Raw genomic sequence first — 20,700 nt, 5'->3', positions numbered from 1 at the left:
GGATCATCACACAATGTTGCTGTTACAATATAAAATGTTCCCCTGGTTCTGTTCACTGCACTCAGCATCAGTTCATGTAAGTCTTTCCAAGTTTTTTTTAAATATACTTTCTCATCATTTCTTATAGTGCAATAATATTCCGTTACATTCATATACCACAACTTGTTCAGCCATTCCTCAATTGATAAGCATACCCTCAATTTCCCATTCTTTGCCACTACAAAAAGAGCTGCTATAAACATTTTTGTGCATGTGGGTCCTTTTCCCTTTTTATGATCTCTTTGGGATACAGTGGTATTGCTGGGTTAAGGGGTATGTACAGTTTTACAGCTCTGTGAGCAGTTCCAAATTGTCTTCAGAAAGCTTGGATCAGTTCACAAATCCACCAACAATGTATTAGTGTTCCAATTTTCCCACATCTCCAAAATTTATCATTTTGCTTTTTTGTCATATTAGCCAATCTGATAGGCGTGAGGTAGTACTTCAGAGTTATTATAATTTACACTTCTCTAATCAATGGTGATTTATAACATTTTTCCTATGACTATAGATAGCTTTAATTTCTTCATCTGAAAACTGCCTGTTCATATCCTTTGACCATTTCTCATTAGAGAATGATGGTCATTGTCTTCTGGATAAGCTTGTCAATGTCCCTCCAAAAGTATGTCACCTGAAAAGCAATATGATCCACCAGAAGGAGGGGTAGAAGAATGCTGAACTTGAAGTCATGAGAAACGGGTTTGATTCTTTGCTTTTCCATTTATTATCTGTGAGGTCTTGGACAAGGCATTATCTCTCTGGACCTCAGTTGTTTTATCTATAAAAGTGAGGGGAGTGGGTAGGTGAATATGATAACCTTTAAGCTGCTTTCTATCTCTTAATCTGGGATCCTATGGGAACAAACAAATGATTGCCTTCCAGGACATGCTTCTATTAATGAATGGTATTCTATTGCTAGTTCTGAAAGGGGTCTTCAAAGAGGAATTAGTTTGAACAGTGATATTCATTATTTAGCACATTTTGGGGAAGGCTTTAAGGCTAAACTTGAGAAAGCTAAGGACATAAGGAGGAAGGAAAAATATATAGGGCAAGGCTACATCTAGATCACAGTCACCAACAAGAGGCCAGGGGCCATCTGAAATCTAAACCAAGGCAGGATGTGTGGAGTCTGAGCCTTGGGTTCAGTGATTATCAGACTGAGACAGAAGAAGGAAATGAGTTCAGTGGTAATCCCCTGGACAGACTCCTCTTAAACCTTGGTACATTCTATTTGAGCTCTCCAGAAACTCTTCCCAATTGGAGTGAGAGATAACATGGGCTTCATGTCCTCTACCAGGGGAGCATGCTGGTCAGTATTCAACACTGGTGCCAAAAGCTGAGCCCCTCCTCCCAAGGCTAGGGCCTACAACAGCAATAATACACACACACAGACACACAGAAATGCTATCTCAAAACTTGGAACATAACACACACACACACTCACACATGCACACAGACACACACACACACACACACACTCACACATGCACACAGACACACACACACACACACACACACAGAAATGCTATCTTCAAACTCAGAACATAAGCCTGTTTGCCACACTGTTCCCCTAATGTTAGGGCCACTCCATACATGAGGACCAGGACACCCATTGGAACAATATGTGGCATCTCATTTTCTGAAGCAACATTGCCCAGCCCCGCCCCCCCCAAAAAAGAATAAAGGGGAGGTCCAGAGTCATACCTATGGTAGAAGAACCTAGGCCTTTAGGATTTAGAAAATACATTTTTTAAACTTAGCTTTTCTTTTTTTTGTTTGTTTGTCTTTGTTTTGTTTTGTGTGTGTGTGTGTGTGTTGTGGTTAAGTGACTTGCCCAGGGTCACAGAGCAAGTAAGTGTCAATTGTCTAAGGCTGGATTTGAACTCAGGTCCTCCTGAATCCAGGGCCGGTGCTCTATCCACTGCACCACCTAGCTGCCCCCCTTAGCTTTTGTTTTCAATCAACAAACATTTTATTTACTCTACCTCCCATATACACACCCCTCACTGGGGGAACAAAAGAAAAAGAAAACCTTTGTAACAAATATTCAAAATCAAACAAAGAAAACCTCTCTGTGATCATGTCCAAAAATGTATGTCTTATTCTGTAACCTGAATCCATCATCTCCCTGTCAGGAGATGGGTAGCATGCCTCATCATCTATCTTCTAGAATCATAGTTCAACACTACATGGATCAGAGTTCTCAATCTTCAAAGCTGATTGTCTACACATTCCTGTTGTTATTATATTCATTATTCTCCTGGTTCAATTCCCTTCACTCTTCATCTGTTCATGAGTCAACTCAGGTTTCTCTGAAAACATCCTTTTTGTCATTTCTTACAGCACAATAGTATTCCATTACATCCATAGATCATCATTTGTTCAACCATACCCTGGTTGGTGGGTACCTACTTAGTTCCCACTTCTCTGCCACCACAAAAAGAGCGGCTATAAATGTTTGGTGAGTATGAAATTTTAAAATAATGATTTAAAAATAATTTGCAATTTAAAATTGTGTTGCATTTACATTTTGACAGAATTCTCATTCCTTCAGCAGCATAGGAACAAGTTAACAAGAATAATTAGATAAACTTGGAAGCTACCAGATGGTGCGCTTGTTCCCAGCCTTACCCCACAAAACCAGTGTCAGGTAAATGTCTTCTTTGCTCAGACCTTCCCTGCTCCTACCCAGGTGATGGCCTTCCCAGCAGTGGCCTTTCAGCATCTGGGGATTTTTCACAGACAGATAGACAAGGAACACATTTTCATTGAATCTGCTGTGTATGAAACATTGTGCTTAAACACTGAGAATACAAACATGGGCAGTTACTGCTCTCAAGGAGTTTATATTCTAATGGGAAAAGACCACTTATAAAGGAGAGGCTGAAAAGGGTGGAGGAGGACAGAAGATGTACAGCTTGAGTTGAGAAGGCAGAGCTAAGTGGGCCCCTCCTCAAAATAGAGACATGAGAAGAAACTAACCAATGGGAGAGAGAGGCTGTTATGGGGGAATGTTCCATGGTGAGAAAGCAGATGATGCATTATGGCAAAGTCCAGAGAATCAGGGGGAGGGGCGAGAGGGGAGGAAGGGAGGGAAGGAAAGAGGGAGGGAGGGAGGGAGACAGAGACAGAGAGATGGAGACAAAGAGAGACAGAGAGGGATAAAGAGGAAATCTTCAATTAGAGTTAGACTAGTATCATGTTGCATTAGGTCAGACTGAACATGAGAATGTGCATCTTTTTTTTTCCCTTGAATTCCTGGACTGGACTAATAGATTGATTGTATCATAGCAAGCCATTAGACAAGGTCTCTCACAATATATTTGGGGATAACACAAAGAAATGTGTACCGAATGGTAGTTCACTTATATGAATTCAAAACTGTTTGAACGACCGAACCCAATGAGTAGTGATTAATGGATTCATGTCAAAATTGAAGGGACGTCTCTATTTGCTATATAAGTAATTCCCTAGGACTATAAGTTGCAGAGAAGGTACTGATCTGTATTAGGAGAGAGACTTTCCTTATCCCTATAGTAATGAAATTACAGTTTCCCAACTTTCCTACTACTACTATAAAACAAAATTAGTATACAAGCCACTAGTGATGAGGCACATTGTTATGGAAGATACTTGAAGAATTGGGCTTATCCACTTCACCACCACTTTCATCTCAATTTTCAATCTGATATCCTGAATGTCCACATAATAACCCCAGAAAATCAGCTCTACCCATAATTCCAGCATGATTCTGAGCAGTCCCTAGTCATTAGAGGTAGCAGCGTTTTATACTCAGGAGGACAATGGGATCAGGAGCCTTTTATCAATATGTAACCCTAGTTCCAAAGCTCATTTGTATGTGACTCTCTCCTCTCTCTTGCTTTCATCAACTACATCTATGAGGAGAGAGTCCCAAAATGATGTGTTGGAACTACAGTTACAAATATATGAATCTAGAATAATCAGGCTTAATGTACCTCTAAATATACCAACTATGAATAGGCTAGTTAAAGATGAACACAGGTTGGTATAATTTGCTTTGCTTGACTATACATATTTCTAACAAATTTTGTCTTCCTTTCTGAATGGGTGGGAAAGGGTGAGGGGGTGAGAGGGAGAAAATTTGGAAGTGAAAATAAAATAAAATTTAATTTGATTTTTTTCCTGTGTCTTTGGGATTTTGCTAATCTATAAGTCTAATATCCCTCAAAAAGGAATGAGGTTAGCTTGGTATTACTTGTTCATTTTTTTTTTTGGTATTACTTGTTCTTAATGAACTCATGCTGGGTCTTAGCAATCATCCCATCCATTTAAAGATGCTCATAAACCATCCCTTTAATACTATGTTCTAAACTGGTGGTGGTAATCAAAATTTGCACCAGCAAAGTAAGTAAAATACACCTTTTTTCCATTTTTTTAAAAATTGGGGTATCTGTCCATCTCCAGTCCTTTGGCACCTCTTCAGTTTGCCACAGCCCTTCAAACATGACCAACAACAACTTAGCAATTCCATCCATCAATGTTCTGAGGACCCAGGGATGTAGTTCACCTAGCCCTGGTAACTTGAATTCGTTGAGGGTTGCTGGATGCTCTCTTAGCATCTCCTCATTTATCTTGTGTTTCAATTCCCTGTTGGCCATTTTGGTTCTCTACTTCACAGTCTGAAGATTCTTTTCCATGGCAGAGAAAACAGAATTGAAATGGGAGTTTAGTGAGTAGTTCTGGCTTCTCTCTGTAGTCAGTTATCATTATTCCATACACTGGGAGCAGAGGCTCTTAGCCTTCCTCGTTCTTCCTCCCCCATCCAGCATAGCTAAAAGAGTTCTTTTTGTTGTCCTTAGCGTTCATTGTAAGGCCCAGCTCATCCCAAGCTTCAGCCTTACTAACATTGTTCTTACAGGGTAGTACCCCTCTCTTTTTATGTTCCCCCTTAGTTACCTGCCTTTGCTTCCATCTTCTGTACCTCTCTTTTTAAAGTCAGCTCAGAGATGAGTTCTTTGTGCAGTGGACACATCCCCCTTTTCTCCTTTTTTTTTTTTCTTTTTCTTTTTTTTTTTTTTTAGGCAATGGGGGTTAAGTGACTTGCCCACGGTCACACAGCTAGTAACTGTCAAGTGTCTGAGGCTGGATTTGAACTCAGGTACTCCTGAATCCAGGGCCGGTGCTTTAACCACTGTGCCATCTAGCTGCCCCCCCCTTTTCTCCTTCACCAGAATAATTTGCATTCACAACCCCTGAACTTCTCTCTTTTCTCCCACATTTGAGAGTGGTCCATTTCCTGCTCTATCACACTGCTTGCTTCCTCATTATTGTCCATCAGCATTAAGGTAGATCTGCTCAAGTGTTTGCAGGTTCAGGTTGTGGGGGCATTATTTGCCTGTTTCCTTCTTGTGAGCCCTCTTTGACTTGTTATATGGATGAACTTGAAGTGCTAGACAGGGAACTTTTAAGACAACAATGGTTTTAAATATTAGAAAAGGCATTAGTAAGAGATGGAGAACTGTAGGCAATTGGGTAGGATGCCTTCCCCAGTGAAGACTGGACATTCAGATGTAAGAAACCAGGCCATGAACCTAATGTCCAAGAGCTTAAGGTCATTGTTGTTCTCTCCTTCCCACTGGGAAAGGACAAATGGGGCAGCATTACCCCCTCCCTCCCCAGGATTCACTGGGGCACATTGCCCAGTTCTCATATTGTTCCCCAGACATGAGAAACCTTCCCTCCTCTTCTTTGTTTGGTGAATTCTGACCCATTCATTAAAGCCTAACTCAAATGTCACCTCCTCTAGAATGCCTGCCCTGATCCCCCCCGGTTGGTAATGACATTCCCCCTCAGAGATTTCAGAGGACTTTGTTTTATAACAAAGGGAAAGGAGACAAAGGAAGAAGAAAAGGACAGAAATATAAGCAGCTGGAGAGACACATGCCACTAGGGAGCCTTCAGCATTGGGCTAGGGAGCCTGAGTGGACCCCAGCTTGAGCAGTGGAAGCCAGTGGCCAAAAGAGGTTGTTACCTGAATATGTTTGAAGAATAGAGAATAAAGTGGCTTTAGATCAAGGGATGTGCTAGATCCAGCTTAGACAGACTGAGAAAGGATTGTTAAAATTTCAGTGTGACCATTTACACCTCAGAAATTGGCAAACAGGTCAAATCAGGGCTTGATTTATTATTTTATTGATTGTCTAGACTTGAGAAAGTTGTGGGGAAATAGTAATATATTGGACTTTAAAATATGTTGTGGTTTTTTTGGGGGGGTCACTTGTTAAAACATTTACCAGCTTGGAGTCCTGACCTCAAGGTGACCACCATATCACAAAGTGACCTTGTCCAGCAAAAGTAAAGGAAGAATTCAAGTCTCATCATCTATTAGGGAGTTCACAGCTCTGAGGGGATAGGAAACCTCCATCTCCCTCTGGTCTGGGAGACTGGTGTGTTTGTCTGCTTTCCCCCTTACCCATGGTGTGGGAACAAGAATAATGGTCTAGGGAACAAGAATAATCATCAGACCCACAATCTTCTATCCCTGGGGGGCTTGGAATACATAAGGTAGTTTGCTTAGGGCTGCTGGTGTCCAGATTATTTCCTATCATTGTATTTCCTTGATAACACAATGCTTTTCATTTTAAGTAGATGGTTCTTATGTTTTACGGATAGATGAAATCTAAGTGATTTGATAAGAACAGCTGGATCAAAAAAGTCCAAGCAGATGCTAGTGGGTGGGTAAATAACAGCCAGTAAGAGTATTTAGCATCCAGAGAGTAATAAGGAAAGAAGGTCCTTGGGGAAGAGACTATATATACTCCTGTTACTGTTGTATTTGTATTTGTCTGTGTTCTCCCAGATTTAACACTGTATGGGAGCCAGACAGGGAATACAACAGTCTCTGAAGAGTTTAAAATGACTATTCCAAAGAGAGCAATAGAGAAGTGATAGGGTGTAAACAGGCTGTTACCTAGAACCAAAGAGGAACATTAAAAAAGGAATAGAAGATACCATCAAAAAATATCTGATAGGAAGAAATGTATGATGGGCTCGATATGTGCTAAAACCAATGGGTGACAGATAGATAGCTGGAGTACTCCACTGATAGCTTCTTGATGTCAACAGAAAGTGAGGGAGGCCACCATATTGAGTGGATCTCTTGTGGCAAACTTATGGAAGTCAAGGACAAGAGAAGTGTCAAGGGGAGGCAGCAGGGATAAGTTGTGATCTTTGTCAGTTGAAGGAATGAACACACACATCCATTTCGGTATTTGGGTATCCCAAAAAGAGTTGTAAAGAGGGAAGATAATCTGTCTCATGGGGGATAAGGATTGTGTCTTCTTGAGTTTCTATATAAAGCCTAATTTGTACTGAAGCAGAAACTCTTTTTTTTGTGGGGCAATGAGGGTTAAGTGACTTGCCCAGGGTCACACAGCTAGTGAGTGTAAGTGTCTGAGGTTGGATTTGAACTCAGGTATTCGTGAATCCAGGGCCGGTGTTTTATCCACTGTGCCATCTAGCTGCCCATGAAGCAGAAACTTTTGAGGGCTCCCTGTCTCTCCATAACTCCTAGCATGCAAGGCTGAGAATTTGAAGAAGAAGAAAGTGACCCCCAGTTACCTCTGCTCTGTCTCTGCTCCCCAGTAAAGGATGCAAAGAAACTGGCCAGAGAGACAAAGTCAGCAGAGTTCATGGTCAGATTGAGTTCTGGGCAGATATCCAGAGAAAGGAGTTTCTGTTTCTGTCCAGCTTCAAAGATTAGGTCGGGAGAGTTTGGCAGCCACTATTACAAGCCCTAAGGGTCCCTGGCCTATGAATGTGAGAACAATGTTAGTTCATCCTCTGACCCACCTCTCTTGTCTCTGTAATGACCACTGTGGAAATCCCCTTTATTCCATTCATGGCAATATACAATGACTATAACCCAGGGATGGTAGGAATCAATAGAATTTCTTCTCAAAGGACCATAGCAAAGGTTAGTTATATTAACCTCAAGAGTGCCTGTGCCTTTCAGGTGCCAGCAAGCCCATCTATAAAATGGGTCTGTGTTGACATTTACCAGACTCATGGAGAGTTGGGAAGGCTGATGAAGGGGAATTCTGTTCCCAGAGACATTACAAGGCTTCCGCCAACTCAGGATGGCAGTACTTAGCGATTCCAGGCAATTGCAAATCAGTTAATTGCATCATTCAGTTACTGGTGTGCATCGATGTGACATCTGAGAAACATGGTTGAACATAACATTCAGCCATTTCATCTGAGAGGAGCAGCTGCTCTTGTGTGAGAAAGAACAGGGGAGCGGGGCATAGAATAGAAGTAGAATTGCCTTTAACACTGGACCCTGGAACCCCCAGGATGGACAAAGACGCATTAGAGACAGAAAGACATCCGGACAGACACAGACAAGACAACACCCTGAGACAGGCACAGAGTGGACAGGGGACATGACTAGTTTATCTTATATCTCCTTTAATCACTCATACAGTACCTTTTACTTGGGTAGAGCTGTGCTTGTGTGCTGGAGCTAGCTTGAATGGATGATAAAATTTTCAGGGTGAGCATTTACAACTTGAAAATCAGCAAATGCTAAAAATTAGGGCTTGATTTGTTGTTTTGTTGATTGTCCAGATTTAAGGATGTGTTAATAATACAGATTAATCATTTTGGGGTGGGGAGGGGCAGGGAGGGTCACACAGCTAGTAAGTGTCAAGTGTCTGAGGCCAGATTTGACCTTAGGTCCTTCTGAATCTGGGGCTGGTGCTTTATCCACTGAGCTACCTAGCTGCCCCAGATTAATCTTTTTTGGGCAGGGCAATGAGGGTTAAGTGACTTGCCGAGGGTCACACAGGTAGTAAGTGTCAATTGTCTGAGTCCGGACTTGAACTCAGCTCTTCCTGAATCCAAGGCTAGTGCTTTATCCACTGCACCACCTAACTGCCCCCCCCATTAATCTTTTTGTTTTGTTTTGTTTTGGTTTGATTTTTTGGATTGGCAATGGGGGTTAAGTGACTTGCCCAGGGTCACACAGCTAGTAAGTGTCAAGTGTCTGAGGCCGGATTTGAACTCAGGTACTCCTGAATCCAGGGCTGGTGCTTTATCCACTGCACTACCTAACTGCCCCCCAATTAATCTTAAAAGCATGTCCAGTATGCCTGTAGAAACAGGCACCACCACCCCTACCCAAGTCAATTACTAAACAATTACCAGTGAATCCATGCTGGTAGGTATTTTTAAAATTCTTGGTGAATGAGGTACAGAATATTGAGATTGAGAGACATACAGACACAGACACAAATTGAGACAGAGGGGGAGAGACAGAGAGAGACAGATAGGCAGACACAGAAACAAAGAGAGACAGAGAATTATAGAAACAGAGAGACAGAGAAAGAGAAAAAGCAATAAGAGTAGAGATAGAGAGACAGAGACAGACAGAGAGGCAGACACACAAGACAGAGAGAGACAGAGAATCATAGAAACATAGAATTTTAGAGTTCAGAGACCTCAGTATTTAGCTAAACAAACCCATACTATAAGAAGAATATCCTTTGATATCTACCTCTAATGGAGACAGGGGGCAAGTAACACTCATAATTCCCCAGGCCACCCACTTTTAGACAGATTTAATTGTTAGGAATATTGTTTTCCTTGACATCAAGCTTAAATTTGGTTCCTGTCAGCTTCTAACCATTTCCCCTGGACTGACCAAACAGAATAAGTCAATTTCCTTTTCCTTCAGATACTTGAATATGCTTAGTAAGATCATGTCCCTCTTAGCTTTCTCTGTCTCTCTCTCCTCACTGTCTCTGTCTTTATATTACTTTGTCTTTGTTTGTTTGTTTTGGGGTTTTGGGGGGGGGGTTTGGGGGGGCAGAGCAATGAGGGTTAAGTGACTTGCCCAGGGTCACACAGCTTGTCAGTGTCAATTGTCTAAGGCCGGATTTGAACTCAGGTCCTCCTGAATCCAGGGCTGGTGCTTTATCCACTGTGTCACCTAGCTGCCCCTATTACTTTGTTTTGAATGGATTCTGTATTTACTTACTTTTGTTCATGGTACCTCCACTCTCAGGAAAATGTAAGCTCCTTGAGAGCAAACACTATTTTCTTTAGCATCTTTGCATACTTGGTGTCTGGTCCAGTGTCTAGTACCTAGTAATCCCTTAGTAAATATTTGTGGAATTAAATCAAATTAATAGTCATCTACTTCAGATATGATAGTATCTGCAGGGCAGCAACCTCATCTCCCTTCAGTCTGCTGTTCTCCAGGCTAAATAGAGGATCATAGATTTAGGGCTAGAAGGGAACTTAGAGGTCATAAAATCCAACACCCTCATTTCACAGTTGAGAAAACCGAGGCCACCATTGCTGGTTGTTCTTCTCTGAACTTTTCCAGAGAGAAAAAGGCAAGGAGAGAGATTAGAGACAGAGAGATAGGTGGGGGGAAATATAAGGAAATGTAAAGATAAAGAGACAGAGGCAGGATGACAGAGTTAGTGAGAAGTCCTACGTTCATTTACACTTGTTGATTGTTCAGGAATCTGAAGACCTGGGTTCAAATCCTTCCTCTGATGCTTACTGCCTCTATGTCCTTAAGCAAGTCACTTTACCATCCCATGCCTTAATTTTCTCATCTAAAAAATGGAGTATGGAATTGGACTAGATGAATTACAGGTTCCTTCCATTTCTAGGTCTACAATCCTATGAGAATGAGACAATGAGTGGGGATCAGGAGTGTTATCCTTTTAGTCCAAGACCTCCCTTAGAACAAAATTTATGTATCTGAAACAGTCTCCAAAGGATGGAGATTTTATCTCTTCTCTTAGACTGGCAAGTCCTTGAGGGGAGTGTATCTTCACTTCCAGTTTCTGAAGGGAATACCTCCTTCTTTTAAATGTATCTAGGGTTCTGTACATATAAGGACTCAGTTAAAAGATTGGTGGGACCTAAGCAACTGACCATCATTCTTATGTATTGAGAGTCTTTGCTCAGACAACCTCCCCTTTCTCTGAGAGGATGAAAAGAAGCTTAGTATGCCTGGGTATGTGCATAGGAGGAGCTCAGGGATGAAGCTGCCCAGCAACAAGCATCATATCTGGGGGCAGCTAGGTAGTGCAGTGGATAAAGCACCATCCCTGGATTCAGGAGGACCTGAGTTCAAATCTGACCTCAGAGACTTGACACTTACTAGCTGTGTGACCCTGGGGAAGTCACTTAACCCTCATTGCCCCACAAAAAAAAATCAAGCATCGTATCTGAAGCAGATGATTCTATTCATTTGATCTAATTCTACAAACATTTCCTAAAGGCCTACTATGAACTAGGGAGTGGCACTGAGTATGCCAAGATGCTAAAGGAAACAATACTTGCCCTCAAAGAGCTTACATTCTCTTGAGAATAGGGTGCACCATGAACAAAAGTAAATAAATGCAGAATCTATACAAAACTCTGTGTGTGTGTGTGTGTGTGTGTGTGTGTGTGTGAGAGAGAGAGAGAGAGAGAGAGAGAGAGAGAGAGAGAGAGAGAGAGAGAGAGAAACAGACACAAAGAGAAAAAGACAGAGGAGAGAGATGGAAAGAAAGAGAAAAAGAGAGATACTGGAAGAATATCAGACTTGGTACAATGAAATGAACACTAGCTTTCAAGTTAGAGTTACTTCTGACAATCACTAACCAGGAGTTTGGCCAAGTCCCTTTTATTCTTTGGACCTCAGTTTCCTTAATATGTAAAATGAAAGGGTTAGTGTAGATGGTCATAAAGGTCCCTTACAGCTCTCAATCTATGACTCTTTTCTCCTTCCAGTGCCACCATAGGTTTCTGGGCATCTAGGGCACCCACTGGATGAAGAAGCAAGAACTGACCCCAGCAAAGCTAAAGAAAAGCTAAAAATATGCATACTTCCCTTTTTGCTAATGCCTAAGTTATTGCTTTCTCTTCAAATGAAAGGAGCATTTTATTGGTTTGGGTTAGAAAACAGCATGCATAGGGACTTGTTTTTATTTCTTGACATTTCCATTGATGTCCTGGTGTGATTGGGGGGAAGGGTTGGCTCCAGGAAGGAAAAGAGGACAGAGAAGAGGAAAAGGAAGAAAGACAAAGAAGTTTACAAAGGCAGAGAGGGAGGAGGGAAAGAGGGAGAGGTAGGAAGAGAATGAGATGAGAGGGATAAAAGAGGAGAAGAGGGGTACAAAGTGAGAAAGAAGAAAGGATGAGAAAATGGGAAGGAAGGAAAAGGATGGGGGAGGGGGAGATGGGAGAGAAAAAGAATTAGAGGAAGGGGAGAAGAGTAACACAGCCCACTATTGGCATCCATCTCTTCAATGCTGCTTTTGACCTGAAAGGCAATAAAGGGCAAAGAGAGCTATCAATTTTAATTGGAAAAAACAGTCAGTGCAGCTGGCTAGTAGAGGCTGGGTTTCCTCTGGTGACCCTGGTCCCTGGCCAAGAGCACATTTTTCCTTTGGCCTTGCAGGGGTGGAGAGCATTCTGAGTGTTGCTTGGTGGCTAGCTTTTAGATGAGGCTCCTACTTGGTCCTGGGGTTAACCCTTTCTCAGTTATTCTTCAGAGGATAGAGGATATGAATCAAGAGGGAAAATTAGAGACCATTTTGTTCAACCCCTCTTTTGTTTAAAAATGATGAAACTGAGGCCCAGAGAGGGAAAGTAACTAAATTAAGGTTACCCAGGGTTAGTAACAGAGGCAGAAATTAAGTCCAGGTCTCTAGGCTTCTAGTTGATAACTTTTTTTTCATTATACCATCTTCCTTTTTTACGTTCAATTTTGGGAAGGAAGTGAAAGGAGACACCTGGGCCATATTCCATAATATAAAGTGCCATGCTGTAGAAGGTAATATGAGATAAATGAAGAAGGTACTGGTCTTGGAATCAGAAAGATCTGGGTTCAAATCATGCCTTATTCACTTCCTAGTGAAGTAGTCAAAAAAGGCTACCTTAACAAAACTGGAAACCTCTTCATTTATCCTAAGAGCACTGGTTTCTTAAGACAGCCCCATAATGATGCTCCTTGAAAATAAACCTCCTAAGGAAACATTTTATGACCAAATAAGTGATAGAAAGCATGACAAATGCAAAATAGATCATTTTGATTATATTAAGCTGAAAAGTTTTTGCAGAAACAAAACCAACACAGCCAAGATTGGAGAAAAAGCAGAATGCTGGGAAACAATTTTTACACTCAGTGTTTCTGATAAAGGCCTCATTCTGAAATATATAGAGGACTGAGTCAAATTTATAAGAATAAAAGTCTTTACCCGATTGATAAGTAGTCAAAAGATACAAACAGGCAGTTTTCAGATGAAGAAATTAAAGCTATCTATAGTAATATAAAAATTTTCTAAATCACTATGGATTAAAGAAATGTAAATTAAAACAACTCTGAGGTAGCACTTCACACCCATCAAACTGTCTAATATGACAGAAAAGGAAAAAAGATAAATGTTGGCGGGGAAGTGAGATAACTGGGATCCTAATGCACTGTTGCTGGAGTTATGAGCTGATCCAATCATTCTGTAGAGCAATTTGTAACTATGCTCAAAGGTCAACCAAAATGTGCATACTCTGACCCAGCAATATTACTAACTAGGTCTATATCCCAATGAGATCATTAAAAAGGGAAAAGGACCCATGTGCACAAAACTATTTATAGCATCTCTTTTTTGGGCGGCAAAGAATTGGAAATTGAGAGGGGATATCCATCAATGGGGGAATGGCTGAACAGGTTGTGGTATATGGATGTAATGGAATTCTATTGTTCTATAAGAAATTATGAGCAGGTGTATTAAAAAAAAAACACCCTGGGAAGCCTTAAATGATTGATCCTGATTGAAGTGAGCAGAATCAGGAGAAAATTGTACACAGTATCAGTAACATTGTGCAATGATCAAGTTTGATTGACTCAGCTCTTCTCAGCAATACAATGGTCTAAGATTATTCCAAAAGACTCATGATGGAAAATGTTCTCCACATCCAGAGAAAGAACTGATGGATTCTAAATGCATATTGAAGTATAGTATTTTCACTTTGAGTTTTGGCATAGTTTTTTTTTCCTTTTCTTCTTTCACAACATGACTAATGTGTAAATATGTTTTACATTATTGCATATGTATCACCTATATCAGCTTATCTGCTGTCTTGGGGAGGGGGGAGAAGAAGGAAGGAGAAAAATTTGGAACACAAAATCTTTCCCAAAACTTGGATGTTGAAAGTTATCTTTACATGTAATTGGGAAAAAATAAAATACTATTAAAAAAAGAAAAGAAAAGAAACCTCATAATCACCTTTGGATATTCCCTTACAACAAGCTCTGGTCATCTTACTGCTTCTGGAAAGGGTGTATTTATCAATTGTCCTACAGATCCATATCCCATCCCTGTGACTTCAACCATTCCTGGCTACAACTCCCTTATATGTGTTGACTTCACTTCTTAGAATAGAAGATACTAAAAATCATGGCTTTTTTTTCTCTTTTGTATTTGTAGCCCTACCACTCATGAGCCTGTACCTGGCTCCTAAAAAGTGCTTAATAGATGCCTTATTATTCATTCATTTATTCATTCATTCTTCTGATTGCCTGTTAAAGGTAATCATATTAGTGGGAGCTCATACTATGGTTTTAGGGAATGAAGAACCATAGATTAGTTTGAATTTTGGGTAGCCACCCAATGAGGGAGGGAAGTTGTCTTTGTAACTGGGGGAGCTCTGAAGGGTTACATGTGAAATGGGGACCTGAATTAGATTATATTTAAGGCAATTTCTGAATAGAAGGTTCCAGAATTAAAATAGAAATGGATCGTTGTAGTTGGTGTTGGAGAAGCAAGAGATTGCCTTTTTGAAGTGTTAAACATGCTTTCAAGATCATGCGTTTTTAACTTCATAAGGCGTCCCCTGATCTCATTTGTTGTCTCTTTGTTATGCATTCTCATACAGACATACACATGTATATGCATATATATATAATGTATATATATATATAATGTATATATATATATACACATACATATACTCATGCATACACACATCCTTGCTCTTTTGTGTTACTAGATGATACAATATTCCTTAGAGGGACTCCAGCTCTGATCCTAGTTGGCAGAAGAGAAACTGAGAAGGGAGGGAATAAAATTTTAATTATACTTTAGTGTAAATGGAGTCGTACTGTTTTTCTAAGAGAAAATGTTGATAGGGGAAAGAGAAAGATGAAGGGAAGGGAAGAGAAGAGGAGGGGAGGGGAGAGAATGGAAGAGGAGGGAAGGGGAGAGAGGGAAATATGGAAAAACAAAGGAGGAAAAATGAAGGAGACAGGGGAAAGGGGAAGATGTGAGGAAGAGAGAGAGAAGAGGAGAGGAGAGATCATGGTACAGCAGGGGCTAGCCCCATGAAGCATGCTTGCACTTGAATACCTAGGAAAAAACATAGCTCACTCCAGGAAGATTTGGGTATTTGGTATGATGCAGCAAACCCTGGATGGGTGCTTGGTTCTCCCCCTGCCCTGTGACTGTACCTGGGTAAGGGGGCACTGCATCAGTTAAAAATCAGAGATATCTTCTCTCACACTCCCTTTCTTTATCTCTCCTATATGGCACATAACTCTCCATAAAGAGACTTCTCATGGGGGTTGGGAAGAAATGGTACTCTCTCCCCTATTCCAGCAGCATGAAGGTTTAAGACAACATTACAGGGGGCAGCTAAGTGGCACAGTGGATAAAGCACCGCCCTGGATTCAGGAGGACCTGAGTTCAAATCTGGCCTCAGACATGACACTTACTAGCTGTGTGACCCTGGGCAAGTCACTTAACCCTCATTGCTTCACAAAAAAAAACCAAAAAACAAAAATAACATTACAGCTAGAGCTGAGGTTCATCTAGGCTCGAGCCTGGACTTCTGCTTATGTCTGCTCTGTTTCTTTGCTTGATTAAAGTTTACCAAAAAAAGAGTCATTCAGAGATGGACATGTCCAGCCTTAGAGGGAACCTTGTGAGCCTAAAAGATCAGGAAACCCTGAGTCCTTGGTCAGAACTGATTGCCAAAAGGGAGTATTTCTATGTTGAAAAAGATGAAAACCCAAAAGTGGGGCAGTTGAACTCCTGGTCTGACTTTTTAGAAGACATAGAACTGAAGGGAGTTGTTTGGGAGAGTATAGAGATAAGATGTAATATAAATGTATATTCAGCACTCCTAAAAACCCTGTCATGTCTTGGCATATAAAAGATTGTCCTCTTGGGAAAGTAAAATAGTATTTATTTCTTTCCACTCTTTGTTTTAGTTTTTCCATCAATATGCAATTGTGGATCTTCTGTGTGTTAAGCATTTTGTTGGTGTAGAGAAAACAAATATCTCTCCCATACCTGATTCACACTGTACATTGAGTAACTTTCTTCATACTCCTTTGGTAAGACCTTACATATTAGCCAAAATTAAGTTTTAAGTCATTTTCCTTTGAGGCAGGGGTATAGAGAGCCAAGAGAGACAAAGAGACAAGAGAGTCTGACCCTTCTCTGTATAGCGGGGTTCTCTCAAGCAGGAACTCAGTCTTCATGTGTGGAGTCTGGAGGTGAAAGGGGCCTATTAATAGAGAAGGATAAACTACAGTATGCCATTACTTTGGGACGAGTAGCAGTTAATTATTGTTACAATAGGATAATTTTTTTTTTTGCAGGGCAATGAGAGTTAAGTGACTTGCCCAAGGTCACACAGCTAGTAAGTGTCAAGTGTCTGAGACCAGGTTTGAACTCAGGTTGTCCTGAATACAGGACTGGTGCTTTATCCACTTTGCCATCTAATTGCCCCCCAAGGGTCATAGATTTTTCTTTTGGTGGGGCAATGAGGGTTAAGTGACTTGCCCAAGGTCACACAGCTAGTAAGTGTAAAATGTCTGAGGTCATATTTGAACTCAGGTCCTCCTGAATCCAGGGCCAGTGCTTTATCCACTGTTCCACTTAGCTGCCCCAGGTCATAGATTTTGAAGTGGAAGAGAAAGAAATCAAAAGAAGAAAAGGGAGTGGGTACAAAAAGAAGGAGGAAAGAGAAGGGATAGAGGAAGAGAAAGGGAGTAGGAAGATGGAAGAAAAGGGAATAAAAAAGAGGAAAGGAGAAGGGAGGAAGAGAGGAGAAGAGGAAATGGATTGGAAAAAAGGAAGGAGAGAATGGGGGAGGAGGGTGAAAGTAAGCAAGGGGGTAGAGGAGAGCCAAAGGGAAATAGGTCTCAGAAGAGGGTGGGTGGAAGCCCTAAAGATAAACAAGCTTTTCCCATTTCTGCCTGGGGCCTGCACTGCAGCTTTCCTTAGTCCCCAATTACAACCACCTCATTATAGCCCCGAATCTCTCTGAGGTCAGACCTGTATGTGCTCGGAGCTACATTAACTCTAATTCCCAGGGAGATGAGAAGATTTAAGCGAATGGAGGTTGGCTTTCTCCAAGGGAGCTCATCACATCCTATCCCCTCGCCTGGCAGAGGGCCTCTCTGCACATGTCGTGTCTGATTTCTTCCTTTCTTTATTTATTTCACTTAGCTGGAGTGTAATTAAATTTGAATTGAGGCCAAAGACGATTTGTGAGACAAGCGTTTGGTTAGAGATATCGAGCAAACCAGGTGAAAAAAACCCACCACATAACTTCAAAAAGGCCAATAATCACATTACGATTGAAATTCATTCCCTCTCCTCTCGTCCCTCTCCTATTAACTCAGACAAGAGCTAGAATCCCTCTTGGGAACAGAAACTCATCAAGTTACACAAATGGGGTCTGGGTATATGTGTGTATGTGCATGGGCATGCATATGTATGTGTGTCTGTGTGTATGCAAGCATGTATACTGAACATATGTGTTTTCCACTCCCCCATAAGAGCTGAAATACTCCATTCTGATCAACAAAGACCATGGAAACCAGGCAGAATCTGACAGTAATGGAGGAAGGCTAGGGAAAGAAGAAATAGAAGCACAGAATATTAGCTAGAAGAGACCTTAGAATCCAATGAAAGCTCCTCATTTGACAGGAGGAAACTGAGGTTAAAAAAAAAAAAAGGCTGAATAGCTTGAAAAGGTCTCACAATACATTCGTGGTCGAAGCAAAGCTGGAACCCAGGTTCACTGGCTCTCTGGGAAGTGCTCTTTGTACTAATAGCTGATAATAATAGCTGACATTTATAGAAGTACTTTAAGGTTTACAAAGCTCTTTACATATATTATCTTATTTAATCTTCACAACAACTCTGTGAAGTGGTTTATGAAGGTGATATTTCCCCCTAATTTATGGAAGAAAAAACTTAGAATTGGTCAATTTAAGTGATTGGACTATGGTCCATTACAGTTGAGGAAACTGAGGCAGACTGAGTTGAAATAATTTGCCCAGGGGGTGGCTAGGTGGTGCAGTGGATAAAGCACCAGCCCTGGATTCAGGAGTACCTGAGTTCAAATCCGGGCTCAGACACTTGACACTTACTAGCTGTGTGACCCTGGGCAAGTCACTTAACCCCCATTGCCCCGCAAAAAACAAAAAAGAAGAAATAATTTGCCCAGCATCATGTAGCTAGGAAATGTCTGAAGCCACATTTGAATGCAGGTCTTCTTGACTCCAGACTCAGTGCTCTATCCACTGTGTCCCTAGCCTTGTGCTAGACATTAAGAGATTTCAAGAGGTAAAAGACTTTGTTCTCTCCCCTCAAGGAGATAACATTCTAGCTGGTGAGACAAGGATGTGTTATCCATGAAAACATCTAGTAAGCAATAAAGTAATCAATTCTACTCACTGGAAGCTTAAAAAAGGGGAAAGAGATTGGGATGGGAGGAAGCACCAGAGAGAAAGTTAATGAGTACTACAGTGGTCAGGAAAGCATTGATGAAAAAAACTGAACTTTTAGTTCAGCCATGTGATTAACCAATTCAACTCTGCATTCCCATCTGCCCATGAATCACTTGTCCAGGCTCGGCTTATTACAATCCAATAAACATTTATTAAGCACCTATTATGTGGCATACATTTAGCTAAGTGCTGTGGATACAATTAGTTAAAAGAAAGCCAGTCTCTGACCTAAAGGAGCTTACAATCTAATGGGAAAAGGAAAGAGACAGGATACAAAAGGAGGCAAGAAAATGAGGAGATAGTGTATCAGGGATCCCTGGAAGAGGGATGTCTTGTGTGTGTGTGTGTGTGTGTGTGTGTGTGTGTGTGTGTGTAGTTGGAACCAGGCAGAGCAGCAGATACAGACTGCAGTCAGCCCCAAAAGTCCAATTTCTACCCTCTGTAAAGGAAGACTTTGGAGGCAGTTTGGTACTCTATCTTTTAGCCTTCCAACTAGAGGGCAGAGGATCCTGAGGGAAGTGGTGTCAGTCAAAGCTTTAGTTAATAGCATGGTGATGGGGTTAGTGATGCACTTAACCTGGGGGTATTTTGTTCTGAGAAAATTGATGTTCTTTTGCTGTTGGCTACAAATATATCTAATTTTCCCCTCTCCTTAAATAAAAAAAAGCCTTCTTTTGATTCTGACATCCCCTCAAGCTATCATCCTATACCCTTTAATAATCTAATACCTAGAAAAAGAATCTGGCTATGGTAATTACTTTCACTTTCTCACCTCCTACAAACTCACCAATGAACTCTTTATGGCTTAATTCAATAGGCTTTCCCCAGTTGCTATATTTCTTGACCTCTCTGTATCATTCAACAATGTTGGTGCCCCACCTATTCCCCCCAACGCAACTCTCTACTCCTGGATGCTGTCTCTTCCTTCAGATTTTTTAAAATACCCTTTCCTAATTCTTCTACCTCTCTGAATGTTCTTACTCAGTCACCCTTCTAGGATCATCATTCATGTCTAAACCCCTATATATTGGGTATAGCCAAGAGCTCTATCCCCATCTCTCTCCTCTTCTCTCCTTACTCTCTCCTTTGGTGGCCTCATCAGCTCACATGAGTTCAATGATCATCTCTATTCTGATAGCTCCCAAGCCTACATATCCTACTCTCATCTTTCCTGAGTTCAGTGCCTCATATTTGATAGACATTTATAATTAGATGTCCTAGAGGAATCTTGAATGCAGTATGTCCAAAAAGAGGTTGCATTTTCTTTACTTCCAAATGCAGTCTTCTTCCAAGCTTTCCTGATTGGTTGAGAAGACCAAGTTCAGGCCAGAATATTCCTTTCCTCTTCCCCTATCTCTAGTTAACTGTTAAGTCTTGTCAATTCTACAACCATGACTTTTTTTTTTTTTTTTAGTGAGGCAATTGAGGTTAAGTGACTTGCCCAGGGTCACACAGCTAGTAAGTGTTAAGTGTCTGAGGCCGGATTTGAACTCAGGTACTCCTGACTCCAGGGCCGGTGCTCTATCCACTGCGCCATCTAGCTGCCCCAAACCATGACTTTTAAAAAATATGTTCTCTTCTCTGCACTCACATAGCTCCTGCCTTAGTTCTATGTGTCATTACCTCTTGCCTGGACTATTGCAATATACTCCTGTTCTAATGTTTTATAGTATGATCTTCAATAACTATATTGAATTTGTTAAATACAGTATAAATTGCTTATCTAAACTACTGCTTGACAGATTGCTTTCTATTTTGCTCAGCAGTTCTTATCAAATATTAAGTTCTTTCATAAGTAAATTGTGTTTTTAAATTCATCAAAAATTGAGTTATTAAGGCATTTTGGTGGTATAGTAGAGTGCTGAACATGG

This window comes from Dromiciops gliroides, chromosome 4 (assembly GCF_019393635.1).
Source record: "Dromiciops gliroides isolate mDroGli1 chromosome 4, mDroGli1.pri, whole genome shotgun sequence".
Classification (NCBI taxonomy): domain Eukaryota; kingdom Metazoa; phylum Chordata; class Mammalia; order Microbiotheria; family Microbiotheriidae; genus Dromiciops; species Dromiciops gliroides.
The sequence above is the reverse complement of the archived record's forward strand: the minus strand, read 5'-3'. Positions refer to the sequence as shown.